Source organism: Cervus canadensis, chromosome 23 (assembly GCF_019320065.1).
Source record: "Cervus canadensis isolate Bull #8, Minnesota chromosome 23, ASM1932006v1, whole genome shotgun sequence".
NCBI classification, from domain to species: Eukaryota; Metazoa; Chordata; class Mammalia; order Artiodactyla; family Cervidae; genus Cervus; species Cervus canadensis.
In genome coordinates this window covers 57636581-57661303 of record NC_057408.1, presented here as the reverse complement: position 1 = coordinate 57661303, position 24723 = coordinate 57636581, and the positions used below count along the sequence as shown (strand labels likewise).

Below are 24723 nucleotides of genomic sequence, written 5' to 3'. Positions count from 1 at the left end.
CAGGAGGCTGTTCTGAGGGCCTCTTTCCCACCAGAGCCACACAGTTGAACAGTATGTAAAAGCAGGGCAGCGCGTCCAAAACCACCTAGGAAAGAAGAGACACCTGTCCTCAACCCTCAGACCTTTGCCAAAGATCTGATGAACTAGTTGGGAAAGCTGGGGGCCTGCCGGCTGTCTCCCCACTTTCTCTTCTGCAAGGAGCCCTCCACGCTCCTGCCCCTCATGCTCCTCTCCAGAACTCTTCTGGCATTCCCACATCCCTCCCAGATTCCAGAGCTTCCTTCCCTTAGGGAGACAGCCAGGGTCTTGGAATGGAGTCTCTGTCAAACGGACTGAGTGAGAAGAGCTGAGTGAAAGGACTGTTTACAGCGTGTGTAGGAAACCGTGGGGAAGCACAGGACCTAGCGACAGGCATGCCTGCCTCAGCCCCAGGTCTGAGGGCCGGGCAGAGGGCGTGGTGACCCCACCCCCAGAGGGTGACCCCGCGGGAGGAGCTGGGAGCACGCCGGTCCTCCCCATTCCTCCCTGATCTGCTCCGTGGGGACCGAGCAGGGCAGTTTGCAGAGGGGTCAGATGTGTGCCCTCGCCAGACGGGCTGGCCTCCCAGCACTGCCCCTGCATCTCAGCCCGGCCCGGGGCTCACTTGTCTCTTTTCGGTGCTGCTTTCCCTCAGTGTGTCTGCCTCTCTTGCTTTCATCACACAGCAGGCGGCGGTTCTGTAGCAAGAATGTGCTGCAGTCCTGTAGCTTAACATCACAGAGGTCACCTGAGAGGTCTGCAGCTGGGGCCAGGGTGCTTTCTGCTCCTGAAGGACATTTGGGGAGTGTTGGGTGCTCCCTTTGCACGTGTCTGAAATGCTTCTCTTAGCGCTACCTGTATTTTTGCCTGGGAGAAATCATTCGTACCAGAAAGCACAGCCTACCTGTACTATTCTTTACAGTGAAGAACAATACGGTTCCCCAAACTTAAGGACACAGGGAACTGTTGGGGAAAGCCTGGCTCTGGTGTGGGCATCTGTCAGTTGCTTTCAGTTTTGGCAAGAGCCAAAAAGGAAAATGTAGGTATTTGGCTTTGCTTAGAGCAAGTCCAGGTGCCTAGGGCTAGTCGCTACGGCTTTTAATAAAAAACCTCTTGCAGATCCCAGACCTCAGGGCTGGAAGGGGACCCAGGGGCCCTTTAGTTTAGAAACGTTGATTTGCGGATGAGGAAACCAAGGCCCGGGGGAGGTGAAATGCTCTTCTAGAGTCCTTTTGTTAGGCCGGCTGTCTTTCATACCTAACACGTGTTTGATCAGAGGCCCAAATGTGAAATATTAAATAGTATCAACTACTAAAAGTAAACTATACAGCTACCATTCTGCAATACTGTTTGGAGGTCTGGCTCCTTCCAGACCCAGTTCCTGCTGGGGTTTCGTAACCCGTGTTCCCAGGATTGCTGCCAGCCTCCGCGGGCTCTGAGCTGCTGCCCCCAGCATCTCACCTTTGCCTCGGCCTGTCTGTCAGGCCTGAGCCAAACTCTCCTGCTCCTCCAGGAGCAGAGGGCACACAGAGAGGCCTCACCCAACCAGCGCAAGGCTCCTGTGGCAGGAAACAAAGCTTGGGAAGAGCAGAATGGAAGCAGGAAAGCTCGATTCATCAGCCAAGGTGCACTGTTTACTCATTCATTTGTTGAGCACCTCCTATGTGCTTGGCAATGTTGCCAGTGCTGGCAGTTCGCGATGAACGCACACAGTGGCCCCCTTTGTGGAGTTTCTGCTCCAGGGCTGGTTGTCTTTACAGGGAAGACTATGCTGTCTCTCCCTCCTGCCTGACACCACTTGGGGTGGGAGTGGCCCTCAGGGTATACTCCTTTATGTTACAATCTCTGCAGCTGGACCCTTGGCCTCCTACATTTCTTTTATTCTCAGTGAGTCAGAGAAAAGTAGACAATCTCCTTGAACAACTAATAATAATCTGCCCAAGAAAACCCCTCTTTGCTTGGTTTTGTCAAACATGACCTGGAAATATGTCCAGGATGCAGGGATCTGGCCACGTGAGTTTCCCAATCCCTCTAGCTGGTCCTGAAGCTTCCAGAACCTCAGCTGCAGAGCTGCTTAATCCCACCTGTCTCCTCCGTGTGTCCCTCCCAGGCCTGGGCTTCTCATTAAGTAACCAAGGGAACCACTGAAGTGCTTCCCAGAGAAGAAAAATTACTCTCAGTAAGTGCAAGGGAGAAAAAAAGAAAGAAATTGTAAAATTTCTTACTTTTAGGAACATGCCGTTTGTGTATTTTTGAAAATGGCTATCAAGGTAGATATCAAATTGCATAGTATTTAGACATTCCTGAATATAAGTGACGGGGCTTCCCAGGTGGCACTAGTGGTAAAGAATCCACTTGCTAATGCAGGATATGCAAGAGACACAGGTTCAGTCCCTGGGCTGGGAAGATCCCATGGCGGAGGGCATGGCAACCCACTCTAGTATTCTTGCCTAGAGAATCCCATAAGTAATATAATCATTTTTGAATGACAAAGGAGCCTGGTGGGCTATAGTCTATAGGACTGCAAAGAATCGGACATGACTGAAGTGACTTAGTATGCACACATACATGTTCCTTACATATGTATGCAGTTACTGGACAACCTCGGATCTCTGAGGTAATGAGATGGTGTCTTAGATCAGTGGCATATTTCTTCCAAGGCGTGATGAGTGTGGCTCACCCCATGGGAGTGTTTGCAGTTTGCTGTCATTACTTGTGTCCTGAGAGAAGTGAACATCAGGGGACACAGTATGGTTTTCACAGGAGGTGACTGGGAAGGAGGCTGAACGGGTGTGGAGAGAAGGATCTGGAAGAAGGGCCACCAGCAAGGAGCAGCCAGTAGCAGTACACGCGGTTTGCTTATGTTTGCGCTCAAGACACACATCTGAATGTGCATAGTACACACATGGGGTGTGTGAGAGATGCCACAGGCAGAAAGAGGGGTGCACTGAATAAATGGGGGGTATTGCAGAGGATGGAAAGAGCCACGAGGGAGAGGAAGGAGTGGGGACAGAACACAGGCCTGGATCACACGGAGGGTCCAGTGTCTCTGAGCTGCACACCTGGGCGAAGGGTTGAGGCTGGACAGAGCTTGGATGGCAAAAGTGGTCACTGAAAGACTTGATGAGAGAGTGTTGTGATTCTACTTGCATTTTAAAACAAAAACACAACTAGCACCATTCCTGTCTTGTCACCCTACTTCACTGTAGTCTTCTTTGGTAACAGTGCTGTATAATACAAAAACTGGACCACAAAAACAAAAGTTGGCCTCACAGATCATCATATGAAAATGTTAAGTCATCCTTAGTTTATGGCAGTGACAAAATTTCAAGAAGTGCAGCTTTCTACACACATTTCAGCACGTCTGACATTTTGTGTTTCTCATCTGCTGGTCAAGATGGCTTTTTTCTCAAGGATCACCACACTGTGAAAGTGAAAAACAGAAGCAAGCTGGTTACTACTGTGAACACTTTTGATATGCAATAGTTCAGAAAACATTTTAAAACCTTGACATAGACCCAGATCTTCTTGGTTTTAAAAGTGAAGTGTGGTGCTTTTGTATTATAGAGCTGGCTGAGTTGGAACTGTGTTCTACAGAACCCTAATTACTGTGTGTTTCCAGGTCAGAGCTTTTCTTCTAACAGAGAAAGCAGCATGGAACTGAGTGGGCAGAAGCAGGCAGGGCTGTAATGTTCTGAAGGTCATTTTGGCTCGTCTCTTCCACGTGGGGTCAGGTCCTCTTCCTAGCTGCTGGTCTGGCTCTCCTCCAGTGACCCAGGCGCACGGTCAGACTAGCTGTAGAAGCCAAGCTTGCCATCAGCTAGACTCCCTGCCTGCCCCCTTTGGTGACCCGCCCTGGCAGCCCTCAGGAGGGCTGCTTGCGACTTCGTTCCGATCTTTGACGGCCCTTCAGATGCCTACTTCTGCAGTTTTTTCTGCAATTCTATAGTCTCTTTTTACAATGCATCTCTTATTTCATAATACTGCATAATACTCATAATGGCTTTCCATCTCTGATTGAAGAATTTGGTAGCTGAAAATGAGTGCTCATGTAACAGAAGCCTAAAAAATGTAACTTTGTTGGGTCTGAGTGGTGGACAGAGAAAGTTTTCAAAGAGACTATTAAGGACAGGGAGGAAATTTTTATAAGAAAAATGGGAAAGAAGACCCATGCTATATGGTGGTGGATCATTGGCTGAAACTGTGCATGTGTGCTAAGTCACTTCAGTCGTGCCCAATTCTTTGTGACCCTATTGACTGTAGCCCTTCAGGCTCCTCTGTCCATGGGATTCTCCAGGCAAGAATACTGGAGTGGGTTCCCATTTGCTTCTCCAGGGGATCTTCTTGACCCAGCAATCCAGCCCGGGTCTCCTGCAGTGCCGGCAGATTTTTTACCACTAGCGCCACCTAAAACTGTGGGCCTCAGCAACAAGGAAGTTAGAGTAGATAGTGAATGAACTCATGGATGTGACTAAGGAGGAGTTTGAAAATGCTGATGGCTCCCATCAGGTGTTTGTAATAAAGTACGGGGACACCTGGATGTGCAGAGGCAACTATATATTTTTCAAGCAGAGTTTAGAGGAGCCAGGGTTTACTGTATTGGAAATAAAACAGTTTCTCATGCTCAGCCTCTCTAGAGAGTAAGATATTCTGAAAGTAATACATTTCTAAAGGAAGAGATAAAATCCAGAGCACCTCCAGCATAACATATCTTTAGGGTAAAGTAGCCTTGGATCAGACTCAGAAGACTGAATGAAGGTGGTGCCTTTAAGCGACACAAAAGTTCTAAGAATATTGAGGGTATGGCTTGTGCAGCCGTCAGCTAGACAATTGGTCTTCTAAGATCTCAAGGTTATTTTCCTATATTGGTCTTACATGGAGCTCAAGGTAGAAAAACAGCTTTCTCAGCAAAAAATGTGGCATGGCCTCTGTCTAATGAAGTGTTTTTGTGATTTCTAATTTTATACATAAGAAATGTGCAAATGTTTTGAAGAAATTTTATCATCTTCGACTGAAAGGGGAAAAGACAGGTTATAATAAAAAGGGGACTCTGGGCCCTTAAGTCCCTATTAGTAGGAGGCAGACTGCAAAATTTCTCAGCTACAAGCATGGGCCATTTCTCATGGCCAAAGAAGGATGAGAATTGATTCTTTTGAACTGTGGTGTTGGAGAAGACCCTTGAGAGTCGCTTGGACTGCAAGGAGATCAAACCAGTCAATCCTAAAGGAAATGAGTCCTGAATATTTATTGGAAGGACTGATGCTGAAGCTGAAACTCCAAAGCTGAATACTTTGGACACCTGATGCAAAGAACTGACTCATTTGAAAAGACCCTGATGCTGGGAAAGATTGAAGGTGGGAGAAGAAAGGGACAACAGAGGATGAGATGGCTGGATGGCATCACTGACTCGATGGACATGACTTTGAGCAAGCTCCAGGAGTTGGTGATGGACAGGGAGGCCTGGTGTGCTGCAGTCCATGGGGTCACAAAGAGTTGGACACAACTGAGTGAGTGAACTCAACTGAACTGACTCAGAGGAGGAGCCAGGAATGACCGAGGTCCACCATGAGCAGCTCTGGGCCCTGAGTCCAGCTGGATTTCAGGGCTACTTTGGACCATGTGCTTCCTCCCTCCCCTTGAGGTAGGAGATAGACCAGCTCCAGGTTGGACATTTACCATCAGCCAGCCTCCTCTCTTCTTCCTCCTTGGAAGAAAAGCTATGACCAACCTAGACAGCAGGTTGGACAGGTTGGACATTTACAGTCTTATCCAGGCTCCAGGTTGGGCATTTACAATCAGCCTCCTCCTCTTTTCTTCCTCCTTGGAAGAGGACCTTTGTTGGCAAAGGTCCTCTAGTTGAGTCAAAACTATGGTTTTTCCAGTAGTCGTGTATGGATGTGAGAATTGGGCCATAAAGAAAGCTGAGTGCCAATGAATTGATGTTTTTGAACTGTGGTGTTGGAGAAGACTCTTGGACTGCAAGGAGATCCAAACAGTCAATCCTGAAGGAAATCAGTCCTGAATATGCATTGGAAGGGCTGATGCTGAAGCTGAAACTCCAATATTTTGGCCACCTGATGTGAAGAACTGACTCATTTGAAAAGACTCTGATGCTGGGAAAGATTGAAGGCAGGAGGAGAAAGGGATGACAGAGGATGAAATGGTTGGATGGCATCACCGACTCGATGGACATGAGTTTGAGCAAGCTCTGGGAGTTGGTGATGGACAGGGAAGCCTGGTGTGCTGCAGTCCATGGAAAAACCATACTACTGGAAAAACCAAAACTATTGGAAAAACCATAGCTTTGACTAGAAGGACTTTTCTTGGCAAAGTAATGTCTCTGCTTTTTAATATGTTGTCTAGATTGGTCATAGTATTTCTTCCAAGGAGCAAGAGTCTTTTAATTTCATGGCTGCAGTCACCATCTGCAGTGATTTTGGAGCCCCCCCCCAAATAAAGTCTGTCATTGTTTCCATTGTTTTCCCATCTATTTGTCGTGAAGTGATGGGAAATCCTTCATGAAGCTCCTTTATAAAGGATTTAAACTTCCCAAAGGCATGACTCTCTCTGAGCTCACCCTTGTGCCTTTCTGCTTGTACTTTTCTTTTCAATAAGGCTTCCCAGGTGGCACTAGTGGTAAAGAACCTGTTTGTCAATGCAGAAGACATAAGAGACCCAGGTTTGATCCCTGGGTTGGGAAGATCCCCTGGAGAAGGGCATGGCAACCCACTCCAGTATTCTTGCCTGGAGAATCCCATGGACGGAGGAGCCTGGCAGGCTGCAGTCCATGGGGTTGCAAAGAGTCAAACAGCACTGAGCGACTTATCTACTGTCTCCTTGCCTGAATTTGTTCTTGACTAGTCAGGCAGTACTAGGGACCTTAGCCCTAATTGCTGGCTCCTGTTATCCAGTGGTTGGGACTCACAGTCTGGGAAACTAAGACCCTACTTCCAGCTACCACTCCCTGCTGCTTGCTACAAGCTGCTGCCTACTGCTATACATATCTGAAATCACCCTGCCCCCTCCCAAATGGGACACTCTCTACCTTTTCCATGACAGGAAGTTGACAGTTTGTCTCCTTAGTTGGAAGGTTTTCAAATTGAGACAAACTATCGAAGAACTTGCATCCAAAGAACCACAATGATGGTGACTTGTGGTTTGGATCACAAGACCCTGGAGTTGGAATGCATGCTTCATGAGAGCAAGACTCCTGGAGTCTTGGGAGGGGTTTGCCATCTCTAAGTTGGCACTTGCCAAGAGCATTGCCAATGACTGAACAACAAGGGCATTTGCTGTCCGCCTCTGTGGAGATTGAAACCTGTGCTGCTGCAGCTGTTGACCTTCGACACCCTCTGAGGGAGCTGAGGCTGCAGTGAGGCGCTCTGTGCTCCAGGGCACTCTGTGCTCTGCGAGGCAGGTCTTAAGACAGGTGGGTATTTTCTGGAACAGATTCTATGATCCCAGTTCTTGCATCTCCTCATATCTAGAAAAGCACTAATTCCCTTCATGATGATATCAGACCCTCATGACTAGCAGAAAACCTCTTGTAAAGAGGTTTTGATTGATTGCATTGAACTTCACCTTTATGGAAACCTTATTTATTGACCTTCCTCGACTGTCTCTGTGGAACAGTCTCTCAGAGCGATCTGAGATGCTGTCTCCCAGTTGCAGTCCTCATGTTGCCCCAAGTAACACCTGACTTGCAGCTCTCACGTTGTGCGTCTTTTTCTAGTAGACAGGTTATTGTGTTTTTTGTATGGAAAGGACTTGGATTGTTGTGACTACAGGGAGCTAGTGTCCAAAAATAACCTTAAAAAGTCCTTTCTAACCTGTGGGTACACAGTGCTTCTCTCATGAGGAGCTTATGTCTCTGTACTGCAATCTGGTGTGGATCTGTGACTGCTTTGACCAATAAAATTATGGAAGAATGGAGTTTCAGAACTTTGGAGTTAATATTTAAAGAGTATGAGCAAGTCTAAGAGGCCAACATGAAGGAAAAGTGAGGCTGCTTGCTGGGCCTCGCTGACTCCTCCATGGCCAGCCCTGACCCTCCAGCTGTAGGAATGCGCCAAGTCTGAAGTTGCCATAGCCCCTGTTTAGTGGCTGTGATGCCAGAAGAGCAAATAGCTAGGGTGAGTCCCCACTACACCTGCTTGTGTTGCAAAATAATGAGTAAATAAAGGGCTCCTTTTGTTTTCTCTGAATTTTGGCAATGGTTTGTGACATAGCAATGGATAACCTACACTAGAGGTAATTTTCTTCTCTGAGAATTTCACTTACTGTCAGAAATTCTCAACAATGATTTAAAAATGGAAAGCATTGATGACTAAGAGGGAAATGCAAACAGAACTAGATTTAAAAACAACTAGAGAATGGAGGCTGGTAGAGACATATTTGAGTATGTTACTAGGACAGAATAATTATATGTTTTGGAGCTCTTAAATGTTAAATATGTGTTGTGTATTTAGTCACTCAGTTGGGTCCGACTCTGTGACCCCATGGATTGTAGCCCACCAGGCTCCTCTGTCCATGGGATTCTCCAGGCAAGAATACTGGAGTGGGTTGCCATTCTCTTCTCCAGGAGGTCTTCCCAACCCAGGGATTGAACCTGGTCTCCAGTATTGCAGACAGATTCTTTACCATCTGGGCCACCAGGGTAGCCCTGGTGTTGAATATAAAAAAATCATAAAATATAAATTTGATAAATTTGAGATGTGACTGATTTTAAAGGAAAAATCTTTGAAAAGTATGGAAAAGTATGCTATCATTTGAGAGAAAACACATTGAAAATATAATGTCCTGACTGAGTATGAAACACAAACCCAGAGGATGGAAGAGACTTGGATCCAGAACCGAGAGAATTTATTTTATTTTAGTGCATGTTCTGTGCTAGTTCAAACTGGAATCTTATCAAAGCAAAATCTGTTCATTTTGGTTATGCTTGTACTTGATTCTGAAATGATGCTGAATCAACCAAGTGTTGAACTATGGGTACAGGGATCTCTTTTAATTTTATACATTTGGATTAAGTAGAAGGTGAATGCAGCATCCCTGCTGCATAGAAACTAAGATGTGTGAGGATTCATCTCACACTTCTGCACCCAGGCCAGGCCCAGAAGAATGTGAACATTTTGGCAGGAAACTGACACACACGTATCATTGAGGTGAGGAGGTGCTGCCTTTCATGACTTCATTGTGAAACATTTATTCTGGTTTTGTATGAGTGACATTCTCCAGATGAAACTCTAGGAATTTTTTTTTTTTTTTAATAAAGTCGCTCAGTTGTGTCCAACTCTTTGTGACCCCATGGACTCTACTACAGTCTATGGAATTCTCCTGGTCAACTTCCTGGAGTGGGTAGCCTTTCCCTTCTCCAGGGGATCTTTCCAACCAAGGGATCAAACCCAGATCTCCCGCATTGCAAGAGGATTCTTTATCAGCTGAGCCTCCAGGGAAGTCCAAGAATACTGAAGTGGGTAGCCTATCCCTTCTCCAGCAGATCTTCCTGACCCAGGAATCAAACTGGGGGCCTCCTGCATTGCAGGCGGATTCTTTACCAACTGAACTACCAGGGCAGCAAAGTAACTCTTGGAATGACCAATTTCCTTCTTGTCTTATTCTCCCCTTCTAATTTCTTCAGACAGTGCCCAATAATTCACCAATAATTTGGTGTAATTAAGAATTGCTGAGAATCATTGTCTTATGTAGACATGATCTTTGTCCCTGATTTCACAAACAGGCACTGCCTGCCAATTTGAGAGCTGAGAGGGGAGCGTCTGTAGGGGCAGCCAGTATGTGGGAGGCCATGCACTCTCACACAGCAGCGAACTGTCCACCCTACTCACCTGGGCACCTGCCTCAAACGTTTCTGATTAAAGCTTGTCTTCTCTCCTGGACTCTGTACTGAGGATTTAGAATATCAATTTTGGCAAGAACTATGCCTATTTATATATCATGTGAGAGGGGAACAGGCAGGAAGGCCAGGGGTCTCCAAACTGAGGAAACAGGCTGCACGTGTCAGACATTTTTTCTCTTTCTCTTAAGTGGCAGGAGGAAACAAACTACTGGTGTTATATTTTCTCCCCTTCTCTATACAAATTTAAAAAGAGGTTTCTTTTAAAATTCTGTGTTGCCATGTCACCTGGTTCCACCTGTAGTTAACTTTTCTCAAACCTTGAACTAACCAATACGTTTTTCTTATGGAAATGTTTGTCTTAAGCTATGTTGATGAACTATGTATTTACCCTAGACTCTGTCTTCAAGAGAACATTTCATGCAAAGATGGGCTCAATAATGGATAGAAATGGTATAGACCTAACAGAAGCAGAAGATATTAAGAAGAGGTGGCAAGAATACACAGAAGAACCATACAAAAAAGATCTTCACAACCCAGATAATCACAATAGTGTGATCACTCACCTAGAGCTGGACATCCTGGAATGTGAAGTCAAGCAGGCCTTAGGAAGCATCACTACGAACAAAGCTAGTGGAGGTGATGGAATTCCAGTTGAGCTATTTCAAATCCTAAAAGTTGATGCTGTGAAAGTGCTGCACTCAATATGCCAGCAAATTTGGAAAACTCAGCAGTGGCCACAGGGCTGGAAAAGGTCAGTTTTTATTCCAATCCCAAAGAAAGGCAATGCCAAAGAATGTTCAAACTACTGCACAATTGCACTCATCTCACATACTAGCAAAGTAATGCTCAAAATTCTCCAAACCAGGCTTCAACTGTATGTAAACAGTGAACTTCCAGATGTTCAAGCTGGATTTAGAAAAGGCAGAGGAACCAGAGATCAAATTGCCAACATCTGCTGGATCATCGAAAAAGCATGAGAGTTCCAGAAAAACATTTATTTCTGCTTTATTGACTATGCCAAAGCCTTTGACTATATGGATCACAATAAACTGTGGAAATTTCTGAAAGAGATGGGAATACCAGACCACCTGACCTGCCTCTTGAGAAATCTGTATGCAGGTCATGAAGCAACAGTTAGATCTGGACATGGAACAATAGACTGGTTCCAAATAGGAAAAGGAGTACGTCAAGGCTGTATATTGTCACCCTACTTATTTAATTTATATGCAGAGTATATCATGAGAAACGCTGAGCTGGATGAATCACAAGCTGGAATCAAGATTGCGAGGGAAAATATCAATAACCTCAGATATGCAGATGACACCATCCTTATGGCAAAAAGTGAAGAAGAACTAAAGAGCCTATTGATGAAAGTGAAAGAGGAGAGTGAAAAAGTTGGCTTAAAGTTCAACAGTCAGAAAGCTAAGATCACGGCATCTGGTCCCATCACTTCATGGCAAATAGATGTGGAAACAGCTACAGACTTTATTTTTTTGGGCTCCAAAATCACTGTAGATGGTGACTGCAGCCATGAAATTAAAAGATAATTACTCCTTGGAAGGAAAGTTATGACCAACCTAGACAGCATATTAAAAAGCAGAGACATTACTTTGCCAACAAAGGTCCATCTAGTAGGCTATGGTTTTTCCAGTAGTCATGTATGGATGTGAGAGTTGGACTATAAAGAAAGCTGAGCACTGAACAATTGATGGTTTTGAACTGTGGTGCTGGAGAAGACTCTTGAGAGTCCCTTGGACCACAAAGAGATCCAACCAGTCCATCCTAAAGGAAATCAGTCCAGAATGTTTATTGGAAGAACTGATGCTGAAGCTGAAACTCCAATACTTTGGACACCTGATGCGAAGAACTGACTCATTTGAAAAGACCCTGATGCTGGGGAAGATTGAAGGCAAGAGGAGAAGGGGACGACAGAGGATGAGATGGTTGGATGGCATCACCGACTCAATGGACAAGGGTTTGGGTGGACTCCAGGAGTTGGTGATGGACAGGGAGGCCTTGTGTGCTGCAGTCCATGGGATTGCAAAGAGTCGGACACAACTGAGCGACCTGAACTGAACTGAACTGGTCTTCAAGTAGGTTCCACCTAAGACTCAGAACCAGTATGTTTTACTCATGCAAGTATTCTCTAAAGCTATGTTAAAGAGACTGCATTTGCTTGGAAACCTGCCTTTCTTTAAGATCCATGTCTATCATTTTATGGCCATTTTATGGACAACTCACCTTGTGCCAATGTTAACTCAAAATGCATGTTGTGGGTGAGGGCCTGGTGCCAGTCTCTGAGTTTTGAGACATTTCCTTTCTCTAATTAGCAGACTGCTAGTAGCTATATAACACACAGCTGAAGACTAGCAGGGGGGCACTCTTTATGCCCCCTTCTGATGTCTATGTCAGAAGCTTTGTCTCTCTTTTATATATATATATATATATATATATATATTTTTTTTTTTTTTTTCTCATTAAACTTTTTTTAATGGGTCTCAAATTCTGTGACAGATTTTTGGTCAAGTTGTTTTCATTAAAAAGTACTGATTTTAAAAACTAATAACTTAAACTGCCACACACAAAACATATGGTCCACAAAAACATTCTCCTTTCTTTCTGAAGGTTTTACGATGCATTGTTATCATTAACCAGTCTTTTACTATTAAACTTAAATGGCCAATTGAGACAAACAGTTCTGAGACCGTTCTTCCACCACTGATTAAGGCTGGGGTGGCAGGTATTGGGGATAATATTCATTTAGCCTTCTGAGCTTTCTGGGCAGACTTGGTGACCTTGCCAGCTCCAGCTGCCTTCTTGTCAACTGCCTTGATGACACCCACAGCGACTGTCTGTCTCATGTCATGCACAGCAAAACGGCCCAGGGGAGGATAATCAGAGAAGCTCTCAACACACATGGGCTTGCCAGGAACCATATCAACAATGGCAGCATCACCAGATTTCAAGAATTTAGGGCCATCTTCCAGCTTTTTCCCAGAACGACGATCAATCTTCTCCTTCAGCTCAGCAAACTTGCAAGCGATGTGAGCTGTGTGACAATCCAGCACAGGTGCATATCCAGCACTGATTTGGCCTGGATGGTTCAAAATAATCACCTGAGCTGTGAAGCCAGCAGCTTCCATGGGTGGATCATTTTTGCTGTCACCAGCCACATTGCCACGACGGACATCTTTGACAGACACGTTCTTGACATTGAAGCCCACATTGTCCCCAGGAAGGGCTTCACTCAATGCTTCATGGTGCATTTCTACAGACTTCACTTCAGTTGTTACATTGACTGGAGCAAAGGTGGCCACCATGCCAGGTTTGAGAAAACCAGTCTCCACACGACCCACAGGGACAGTACCAATACCACCAATTTTATAGACATCCTTGAGAGGCAAACGCAAGGGTTTGTCAGTTGGGTGAGTTGGTGGCAGGATGCAATCCAGAGCTTCAAGCAGGGTGGTTCCACTGCCATTGCCGTCCTTATGGGTGACTTTCCATCCCTTGAACCATGGCATGTTAGCACTTGGCTCCAGCATGTTGTCACCATTCCAGCCAGAAATTGGCACAAATGCTACTGTGTCAGGGTTCTAGCCAATTTTCTTAATGTAGGTGCTGACTTCCTTAACAATTTCCTCATATCACTTCTGGCTATAGGGTGGCTCAGTGGAATCCATTTTGTTAACGCCAACAATTAGTTGTTTCACACCCAGAGTGTAAGCCAGTAGGGCATGCTCACAGGTCTGCCTGTTCTTGGAGATACCTGCTTCAAATTCACCAACACCAGCAGAAACAATCAGGACAGCACACACCTCAGCCTGGGGTGTGCCTGTAATCATGTTTTTGATGAAGTCTCTGTGTCCTGGCGCATCAATGATGGTAACATAGTACTTGCTGGTCTCAAATTTCCACAGGGAGATATCAATGGTGATACCATGCTCATGTTCAGCTTTCAGTTTGTCCAAGACCCAGGCATATTTGAAGGAGCCCTTTCCCATCTCGGCAGCCTCCTTCTCGAACTTCTCAATTGTTCTCTTGTCGATCCCGCCACATTTGTAGATCAGATGGCCAGTCGTGGTAGACTTCCCTGAATCTATGTGCCCAATGACAACGATGTTGATGTGGGTCTTCTTGTTTCCCATTTTGGCTTAGGTTTAATGGTGGTTTTCACGACACCTGTGTCCTGGTGGCAAACCCGTTGCGAAAAAGCTCTCTTTTATATTTTAATAAAACTTTATTACACAAAAGCTCTGAGCGATCAAGCCTCGTCACTGGCCCCGGAATGAATTCCTCTCCTCCGAAGGCCAAGAATCCCAGCATCTTTGGTGGTTCAGCAACAATCTTTCATCTTGGGGGCTTGTCCGAGATGCTTTAGGACAAGGTAAGGATGCTTGGAGCTCTAGTTCTTTGTTCTCCTAGCAAAGACATTTTCTGCTGTACTTTACTAACTCTATGGTGTGCTTGTGTGAATGAATGACACGCCCCTCTCAAAGCAAGTAAGGAGCCCTGCTCTGCGGTTCTGTGGTGACCTCATATGGCTTATGGCAGAAACCCTGTTGGGGGGTTATACTGACCTGCCAATGCCAAGAGACACCCAACCTCCCTGAGAGGGGAGCAGCCAGAAATGGGCAGAGCATGTGGAGCGAACTCTCATTTCTTGGTCAAACTTTCCAGTCTCTCTGACCATTTCTATAACTTCTTGGGGATTAGAACTACTAACCTAATCTGTCAAATCATAGACTTTTCAAGGGACTGTTACTGTGTACTGTTACTTAGGTCCCAAACTTAGATTGGTAGTCAGGAAGCACCCAGCCCTGCTAGGAGTCAGAGGTCACAAGCTAGATGGAGCTCTAGCTCTAAGAGCACCTCTCAGGTTAAAGGTTACTCAGATAGGAAGTACATGGGCTCCTTCCTTTGGTAACATCTCTTAGTGGACCAGAGGAGGCTCTTCAGTGGCTTTTGTCCCAATTCCTCAGGTATTCTTTCTGTGGAATCTGTGGGAATGAACTGGAAGGACTGGCCCTAATAACTTGAGGACAAAAATCACTTATTCTTCACTGGCCAGCCCTTCACCATCTCTTTTTCTATCACTTATACTGGTGTGGTGATGCTCGGAAGGAACAAACATCTTGGTTTTATGTTCATACTGGTCTTATTGTGGTCAGGAATATACTCAGGGTTGTGCACAGGCACTCAGGAGACAAATGTTTCCCTCAGCAGTCTTAGCTTGGGAGGCATTCTGGAACATTACTCTGATTGAACCCCAGGTGGCATCAGAGGCAAGCAAGATTTTAATGGTGAGGAACTGGACACTAGTCTGGGATGAAATGAAGTCTACCCCTGCTGCATCTCCACCCCACCTTGGTTGTAGAACTGGGAGGGACGAATATGGCACCTGTATCGGTAAGGGACAGACTAAGTCCGACCAGGGAAGGAAAGCTCTGGTGTAAAGTCTGTCTACATCCCTATCTAGAGCAGGGAGGGACGCCTCCGGTAGAAAGATGGTGCTGGTCGCTTTTTTTCTCTCTTACAGAAGGGAGCTAACAATTCCAGCTTCACTCCTTTGAACTGTATCCTAGAAAACTGGGATAGATTTGATCCCCAGAACTTAGAGAAGAAACTCCTGATCTTCCTATGTGATACTGCATGGCTACGGTGTCCATTGGAGGATGGTGAATGGTGGCTGGTTGGAGGGTCTCTTAATTATAATACTGTTTTACAATTAAACCGGTTCTGTAGAAAGAAAGGGAAATGGGTAGAAGTAGCATATGTGTTTCCCTTTATCTCTCTGCGAGACATGCCAGACTTGTGTCCTAAGGGTGCAGATTTGGGTGTGAAACCTTCAGCCCCTTCCTGTCCTCTTACTTGCCCCTGTATCTGGGACTTCCAGCTGAATAGGCTGAGAATCAACCCTTCTAGGAGGGATTGATTTCAAACAGTCCCAACTGTGGTCAAGACTATATCTATCTATCTAGATAGAAGTCTTTATGGGACTAACTTTACTTTATGACATTACCTGCAAAGATGTATGTCCCGGGACAGATGCTATCTCCTGACTCAAGAGCTCAAGTTTTGGGGAAAGTGGTTGCCTATGGAGATGAATGGCTTGGTAATGAATCAGTAGGGAAGAAGGAGGATGAGATAGCCACCCTCCCCACTGGGAATCAGATGGTCCCAACTATAGAACAAGATTGGGATGAAAACATGGCTAAAGGAAGATGGGATCAGAGTCATTTTGTCAGATGTATACTTGAAGGACTCAGGCAAGTGCGTGCTAAGAGTTTAAACTATGCCACATTGGCCAACATAGAACAGGAAGAGAAGGAACCTCCTGGTAAATTCCTAGATAGACCGAGAGAAGCCCTTCCAGATTCACTGAGATTGATCCTGAAAGTGAAGAAGGAAGAGTGATCTTAAAAGATATACTTCTCACTCAGTTGGCTCCAGATATCCGCCGTAAGCTATTAAAATAGGCCTATGGACCAAATCAGTCTTTAGATAATCTGTTGCAACTGGCTCAGACAGTCTACGGTAGGGAATATGAAGAAAAGAAAGAAAGGCAGAGAAAGACAAAGAACAGATGGAAGCCCTTGTAATGGCTGTCAGACTGTTGTTAAACAGCCTGAGAAAAATGCCCAGAGGGACCCAGGTGAAAAGGGATGGGCTTGCTATTACTGTGGAATGGAGGGGCACCTCAAGTGGGATTGCTCTCAGACAATCTAAGCCACCCTGGGTTCCATGTCTGGTCTGCAAGGGACCACACTGGAGGAAAGACTGCCCCCAGAGGAGTAGGTTTCAGGGGTTGGACTCTCAAGACAATCAGGACTGAAGGAGCCCAGGGGTCCCCACACAAGCTCCCATCCTAATTACACCTGAGGAACCCTGGGTATTAATAACTGTGGGGGGCCAATCCATCCATTTCTTTTTGGACACTGGGGCAACTTACTCTGTGCTTACTGAAGCCCCTGGCCCACTTTCTCCCTGATCCGCTTCTATAATGGGATTGTCTTGACTAGCCAAATGTTATTATTTCAATCGTCCTCTAAGCCTCAACTGGGGCTCTGTGCTATTTTCACACAAGTTTCTGATTGTGCCAGAGTCTCCCTCACCCTTTTGGGGAGGGATATACTGAGCAAGATCCATTGTCTGAAATTCCTAAATGAGCCAAATACTTTTCAGTATGCTTTCTAGAATTAAACCTGTATTAAATCATCCCCTACCTATGACTTTGAGACAGTTGAGAGGATTTTGGGGTATCATAGGCTACTGCAGCATTTGGATTCTGGGTTATGGGGAACTTGCCCAGCCTTTATATAAACTTATATCTGAAACTCAATAAGCCCAACCAACAAACTGGTTTGGTCTCCAGATAGTCAAAAGGCTTTTAAGGCTCTTCAGACTGCTTTCCTGCAAGCTCCCACTTTGAGCTTGCCCACAGGGTCAGAATTTAATTTGTCACTGAAAGAAAAGGTACGGCCGTGAGAGTTTTGACACAAGCCAGAGGGCCTCACCAGAAGCCTATAGGAGTGGAATCTTAAACTCTAAGGTTAATATTTGGATGACAGACAGTAGGCTTCTTAAAAATCAGTCATTGTTATTAGAAAGACCAATAACTAAGCTTAAAGTTTGTGGAAATTTACGTCCTGCCACTTTCCTTCCTGAAAAGGAAAATGAAATATCAGATCGTGGTTGTTCCCAATTTCTAACTTCAAACTATGTAGCTCCAGAAGATCTGATGGATACCCCATTAGACAATCCTGACATGGAAGTATTTACAGATGGCAGTTCTTTTGTTCGGGATGGGAAGAGTAAGCAGGTTATGCCGTGGTGATAGCTGAACAGGCTTTAGAAGCAAAATCTCTCCCCCAGGGAACAAGTGCTCAGCTAGCAGAGCTCGTAGCTCAGACCCGAGCTCTAGAGTTAAGCAAAGGGCAGCAAGTAAATATCTACACTGATTCTAAGTATGCTTATTTGACTTTACATGCTCATGCTTCAATATGGAAAGAAAGATAGCTTCAAATGGCAACGGGAGAACCTATTAAGCATTTCTGAGAGATTGAGAGACTTTTAACTGCTATAAATTAAATTGTCCTAAAGAAGTAGCTTTATGCATTGCAAAGGGCACAGCAGGGATGGGAGTAAAGTAGCTGAAGGTAATCAGCTGGCTGACTGTCAAGCCAGAAAAGCAGCACTTTACCAACCTCTTTACTGCAGACGGCTTTGATTTGGATAGGTCCTGTGGAACAGGAAAAACTACAATATACTGAGGAAGAATTAGAAAGATATGAGAAAAGAGGAACAAAGATTACTGATAAAGGATGGTTACAGTCTGGGGATGGACAATTAATAATTCCTGAAAATGCTCAATGAAAAAGTTTTCCTAAAGCCTTGGAATTAACTAATTATGTAACTCAGCTCTCAACTCTTCAACAGGCATTAAAGGAACTCCAGGAGGTGACTCCTGACCCAGCCTCTGAGTCAAGCAAGCCTCTAGTTGAGCCAGGAACCAAGGTCCTGATAAAAACATTGGGATCTGGGGGTCAATCCCTCGAGCCCCTCTGAAGGCCCTTACAGGTTATCTTTCTTCTCCCACCACTGTCAAGGTGCCAGGGATTGATTCGTGGGTGCACCACACTCGAGTGAAGAGGTGGTACCCTTACTGGGACTCAGTGACGTCATTTTATGTCTTTACTTTCTATGCTCTAACTTTGTACTTTTCAGATGGGCCTGATAATCTATGTGGGCCTGCTTCTGCTGACTCCAAAAATCCTGAGTCTGCCATTTGATCCTGAAGACAATGCCTTCCTGTCCTGGGCTCACTCCTATGCTGCATTCCACAATTGGTCTAACTGTTGGGTCTGTGGACCACTCCCTTCTTCATCAGTGGAAGACTTCCTGTGGTGCGCATCTCCACTTCAGAGAAAGGACTTTCTTCAAGTCTGTGGCTACCTTCAATAACAACAATCATATGTGATGCCTCTTATTAATCTGATGGCATCTAAAAATCCTAAAATGGACTGGTACAACAATTTGTACTTTAACTATGGACATAATGTGACTTTCAACTTTCCTTATTGTTCTGTTTTTGCTGTTTGTTTCCTGCCTCTGTAACTGTGTAGCTGGATTTGTTTCTAGTTGCATGAAGGCTTTTAAGTTACAAATGGTTGCTCAAACCATTTCCTGGTTCCAAATAGAGAAAGGAATATGTCAAGGCTGTATAATGTCACCCTGCTTATTTAACTTATACAGAGTACATCATGAGAAGTGCTGGGCTAGATGAAGCACAAGCTGGAATCAAGATTGCTGGGAGAAATATCAATATCCTCAGATATGTAGATGACACCACCCTTATGGAAGAAAGAGAAGAACTAAAGAGCCTCTTGATAAAACTGAAAGAGGAGAGTGAAAAAGTTGGGTTAAAACTTAAGATTAGGAAAACGAAGATCATGGCATCTGGCCCCATCACTTCATGGCAAACAGATGGGGAAACAGTGGAAACAGTGACAGACTTTATTTTGGGGGGGCTCCAGAATCACTGCACAAGGTGACTGCAGCCATGAAATTACAACACACTTGCTCCTTGGAAGAAAAACTCTGACCAACCTAGACAGCATATTAAAAAGCAGAGATATTACTTTGCCAACAAAGGTCCATCTAGTCAAGGCTATGGTTTTTCCGGTAGTCATGTATGGATGTGAGGGTTGGACTATAAAGAAAGCTGAGCACTTAAGAATTGATGCTTTTGAACTGTGGTGTTGGAGAAGACTCTTGAGAGTCCCTTGGACTGCAAGGAGATCCAACCAGTCCATCCTAAAGGAAATCAGTTCTGAATATCCCTTGCAAAGACTGATGCTGAAGCTGAAGCTCCAATACTTTGGCCATCTGATGCAAAGAGCTGACTCATTGGTAAAGACCCTGATGCTGGGAAAGGTTGAAAGCAGGAGGAGAAGGGGATGACAGAGGATGAGATGATTGGATGGCATCACCGACCCAATGGACATGAGTTTGAGCAAGCTCCAGGAGTTGGTGATGGACAGGGAAGCCTGGTGTGCTACAGTCCATGGGGTGGCAAAGAGTCGAACACTACTGCACAACTGAACTGATACAAATTTATTTATTTATTTATATATTTTTTGCTTGTGAGCAACAGAAATTTATTTCTCACAGTTCTGGAAGCTAGAGGTACAAGATCAGGGTAGCAGTATGGCCAGATTAGACCCTTTTCTTTTTAAATTAATTAATTAATTAATTAATTTTACTTTACAACATTGTATTGGTTTTGCCATACATTGACTTGACTCCGCCATGGGTGTACATGTGTTCCCCATCCTGAACCCCGCCTCCCACCTCTCTCCCCATCCCATCCCTCTGGATGATCCCAGTGTATCAGCCCCAAGCACCCTGTATCATGCATCGAACCTGGACTGGCAATTCATTTCACATATGATAATTTACATGTTTCAATGCCATTCTCCCATATCATCCCACCCTTGCCCTCTCCCACAGACCAAAAGACTGTTCAATACATCTGTGTCTCTCTTGCTGTCTCGCATACAGGGTTATTGTTACCATCTTTCTTTCTTTTTTTTATTTTTATTTCTTTTTCATTTATTTTTATTAGTTGGAGGCTAATTACTTCACAACATTGCAGTGGGTTTTGTCATACATTGACATGAATCAGCCATGGAGTTACATGTATTCTCCATCCCGATCCCCCCCTCCCACCTCCCTCTCCACCCGATTCCTCTGGGTCTTCCCAGTGCACCAGGCCGGAGCACTTGTCTCATGCATCCAGCCTGGGCTGGTGATCTGTTTCACTATAGATAATATACATGCTGTTCTCTCAAAGCATCCCACCCTCGCCTTCTCCCACAGAGTCCAAAAGTCTGTTCTGTACATCTGTGTCTCTTTTTCTGTTTTGCATATAGGGTTATCATTACCATCTTTCTAAATTCCATACATATGCGTTAGTATACTGTATTGGTGTTTTTCTTTCTGGCTTACTTCACTCTGTATAATGGGCTCCAGTTTCATCCACCTTATTAGAACTGATTCAAATGAATTCTTTTTAATGGCTGAGTAATATTCCATGGTGTATATGTACCACAGCTTCCTTATTTCATTCATCTGCTGATGGGCATCTAGGTTGCTTCCATGTCCTGGCTATTATAAACAGTGCTGCGATGAACATTGGGGTGCACGTGTCTCTTTCAGATCTGGTTTCCTCAGTGTGTATGCCCAGCAGTGGGATTGCTGGGTCATATGGCAGTTCTATTTCCAGTTTTTTAAGAAATCTCCACACTGTTCTCCATAGTGGCTGTACTAGTTTGCATTCCCACCAACAGTGTAAGAGGGTTCCCTTTTCTCCACACCCTCTCCAGCATTTATTGCTTGTAGACTTTTGGATAGCAGCCATCCTGACTGGCGTGTAATGGTACCTCATTGTGGTTTTGATTTGCATTTCTCTAATAATGAGTGATGTTGAGCATCTTTTCATGTGTTCGTTAGCCGTCTGTATGTCTTCTTTGGAGAAATGTCTGTTTAGTTCTTTGGCCCATTTTTTGATTGGGTCATTTATTTTTCTGGAATTGAGCTGCAGGAGTTGCTTGTATATTTTTGAGATTAATCCTTTGTCTGTTTCTTCATTTGCTATTATTTTCTCCCATTCTGAAGGCTGTCTTTTCACCTTGCTTATAGTTTCCTTTGTTGTGCAGAAGCTTTTAATTTTAATTAGGTCCCATTTGTTTATTTTTGCTTTTATTTCCAATATTCTGGGAGGTGGGTCATAGAGGATCCTGCTGTGGTTTATGTCAGAGAGTGTTTTGCCTATGTTCTCCTCTAGGAGTTTTATAGTTTCTGGCCTTACATTTAGATCTTTAATCCATTTTGAGTTTATTTTTGTGTATGGTGTTAGAAAGTGTTCTAGTTTCATTCTTTTACACGTGGTTGACCAGTTTTCCCAGCACCACTTGTTAAAGAGATTGTCTTCTCTCCATTGTATATCCTTGCCTCCTTTGTCAAAGACAAGGTGTCCATAGGTGTGTGGATTTATCTCTGGGCTTTCTATTTTGTTCCATTGATCTACATTTCTGTCTTTGTGCCAGTAACACACTGTCTTGATGACTGTGGCTTTGTAGTAGAGCCTGAAGTCAGGCAGGTTGATTCCTCCAGTTCCATTCTTCTTTCTCAAGATTGCTTTGGCTATTCGAGGTCTTTTGTATTTTCATACAAATTGTGAAATTATTTGTTCTAGTTCTCTGAAAAATACTGTTGGAAAGTGAAGGGTTGGAAAAAGATATTCCATGCAAATAGAGACCAAAGGAAAACAGGAGTAGCAATACTCATATCAGATAAAATAGACTTTAAAACAAAGGCTGTGAAAAGAGACAAAGTTGGACACTACATAATGATCAAAGGATCAATCCAAGAAGAAGATATAACAATCACAAATATATATGCACCCAACATAGGAGCACCACAATATGTAAGACAAATGCTAACAAGTATGAAAAGAGAAATTAACTATAACACAGTAATAGTGGGAGACTTTAATACTCCACTCACACCTATGGATAGATCAACTCAACAGAAAATTAACAAGGAAACACAAACTTTATATGATACAATAGACCAGTTAGACCTAATTGATGTCTATAGGACATTTCACCCCCAAACAATGAATTTCACCTTTTTCTCAAGCGCACATGGAACCTTCTCCAGGATAGATCACATCCTGGGCCATAAATCTAGCCTTGGTAAATTCAAAAAATTGAAATCATTCCAAGCATTTTTTCTGACCACAATGCAGTAAGATTAGATGTCAATTACAGGAGAAAAACTATTAAAAATTCCAACATATGGAGGCTGAACAACATGGTGCTGAATAACCAACAAATTACCAAAGAAATAAAAAAAGAAATAAAAATATGCATAGAAATGAATGAAAATGGAAACAGAACAACCCAAAACCTATGGGACACTGTAAAAGCAGTGCTAAAGGGAAGGTTCATAGCAATACAGGCTTACCTCAAGAAACAAGAAAAAAGTCAAATAAATAACCTAACTCTACACCTAAAGCAACTTGAAAAGGAAGACATTATGGTACAAATTTAAAAAGAGGTTTCTTTAAAAATTCTGTGTTGCCTTGATGACCCCTAGTTCCACCTGAAGTTAACTTTTCTCAAACCTTGAGCTAATCAATGCATTTTTCTTATAGAAATGTTTGTCTTAAGCTATGTTAATGAACTATTTATTTACCCTAATCTCTGTCTTCAAGTAGGTTCCGCCTAAGACTCAGAACCAACTTGACAAACCAGTATGTTTACTCATGCAAATGTTCTCTTAAGCTATGTTAATGAGACTGTATTTGCTTGGAAACCCGCCTTTCTTTAAGATTCCTATCTATCATTTTATGGCCTTGGACAACTCACCTGGTGCCAATGTTATCTTAAAATGCATGTTGTTGGTGAGGGGCCTGATGCCAGTCTCTGAGTTTTGAAACATTTTCTTTCTCTAATCAGCAGACTGCTAGTAGCTATATAACATCTGGCTAAAGACTAGCAGGGGGGCACTCTTTCTGCCCCCTTCTGATGTCTATGTCAGAAGCTTTCTCTGTCTCTTTTATACTTTAATAAAACTTGATTACACAAAAACTCTGAGTGATCAAGCCTTGTCACTGGCCCCGGATTGAATTCCTCTCCTTTGGAGGCCAAGAATCCCGGCATCTTTCATGGTTTAGCAACAACCTCTCATTATGTACCCTAAAGGCTTGTAGTTATGAAATTTTCAATTATTTTTTTTAATAGTAAAAAACAGAATGAGGAGTGAATATGGGAACTAACATAAATCTTAATTGTCAATTGCAACCAAATTTAGGGACCATTCACCAAAAGTGTGGGGCAACTCTGGCCTTGGCAACAGGCTCGTGACCGTGACAGTGATGAACATTTGGTAAATTCTTTCATAGATGGAAAAGTTCCCAGGCTAGCTGCGGGTCTGGAGACCCTGGAGACTGGGGATAAGAAGGGTGTGGCAGAAGGCGTAGTTATGCACAGTCTCCCTATTTTCAGGTGCAGATGTGGTTAAAGAGTCATTCACCAAACCAGCGCTCACTGGGGTCTGTGTACCAGAGACTGTGCTCAGTGCCAGCGCGCAATTGTTCTCTGCCCTCAAGTGTTCACTGTCAGATGAGTTATAAATACATCAGTTTTTTCCACGTGTAGTAAGAATGATGTTTAAATGTATATAAATATTTGATAAAATGAAGGCCATGAGCAAAAAATACTGGTTGCTACCTGAATGTTGTTTTTAGAGCTTGAGGATTGATTATCCTATTGTCATTAATCATCTTTTCTTACTCTATCTCCCTCCAGCCATGTAAGAGACTTTCTACTGAAATTTTCCATTTTTCTTGTTTCCTCTTCTTGTGTATTAAAATAACAGACAAATAATTCCCCAAGGTACTCCTTGTGTGTTTATGGGATGACTTGAAGGAGGCAGTATGGAGTGATGGAGTGTGGGGGCACACACGATGGTGAATTTTGGGGTTTGGAGTGATGCTAATTGGTTTAAAAATATATTTGTGCAACTAAATGTTTGTGAGAACTCGGACAAATTACTTCCTTCTCTAAGCCTCAGTTTTCTCACCTATAACATGGAAACAATAATAATAGTCTTATTATTAAATGATAATAATAGATCTCCTAGGGATGTTGTGAGGACTGAAGAAAACAGGTCGTGTGAAGGCTTTGCAACGGTGTCTGTTGTAAGCAACCCATGGATGTTCACCCTTTTAGTATATGTGCTGCCAAAGCGAGCACAGATGTTCACCCTTTTAGATGTGC

The 24723-nt window shown here is 43.9% G+C and overlaps 1 pseudogene across 1 annotated transcript; it reads right to left on the bottom strand.

Moving 5' to 3' along the window:
* Positions 1–12331: 12331 nt before the first annotated feature.
* On the bottom strand, positions 12332–22572 carry LOC122425745 (annotated as a pseudogene). Its single transcript, XR_006264986.1, has 2 exons — positions 22568–22572; positions 12332–14027 (listed from the first exon to the last, which is right to left on the bottom strand). The product of XR_006264986.1 is annotated as an elongation factor 1-alpha 1-like (transcript).
* Positions 22573–24723: the final 2151 nt, after the last annotated feature.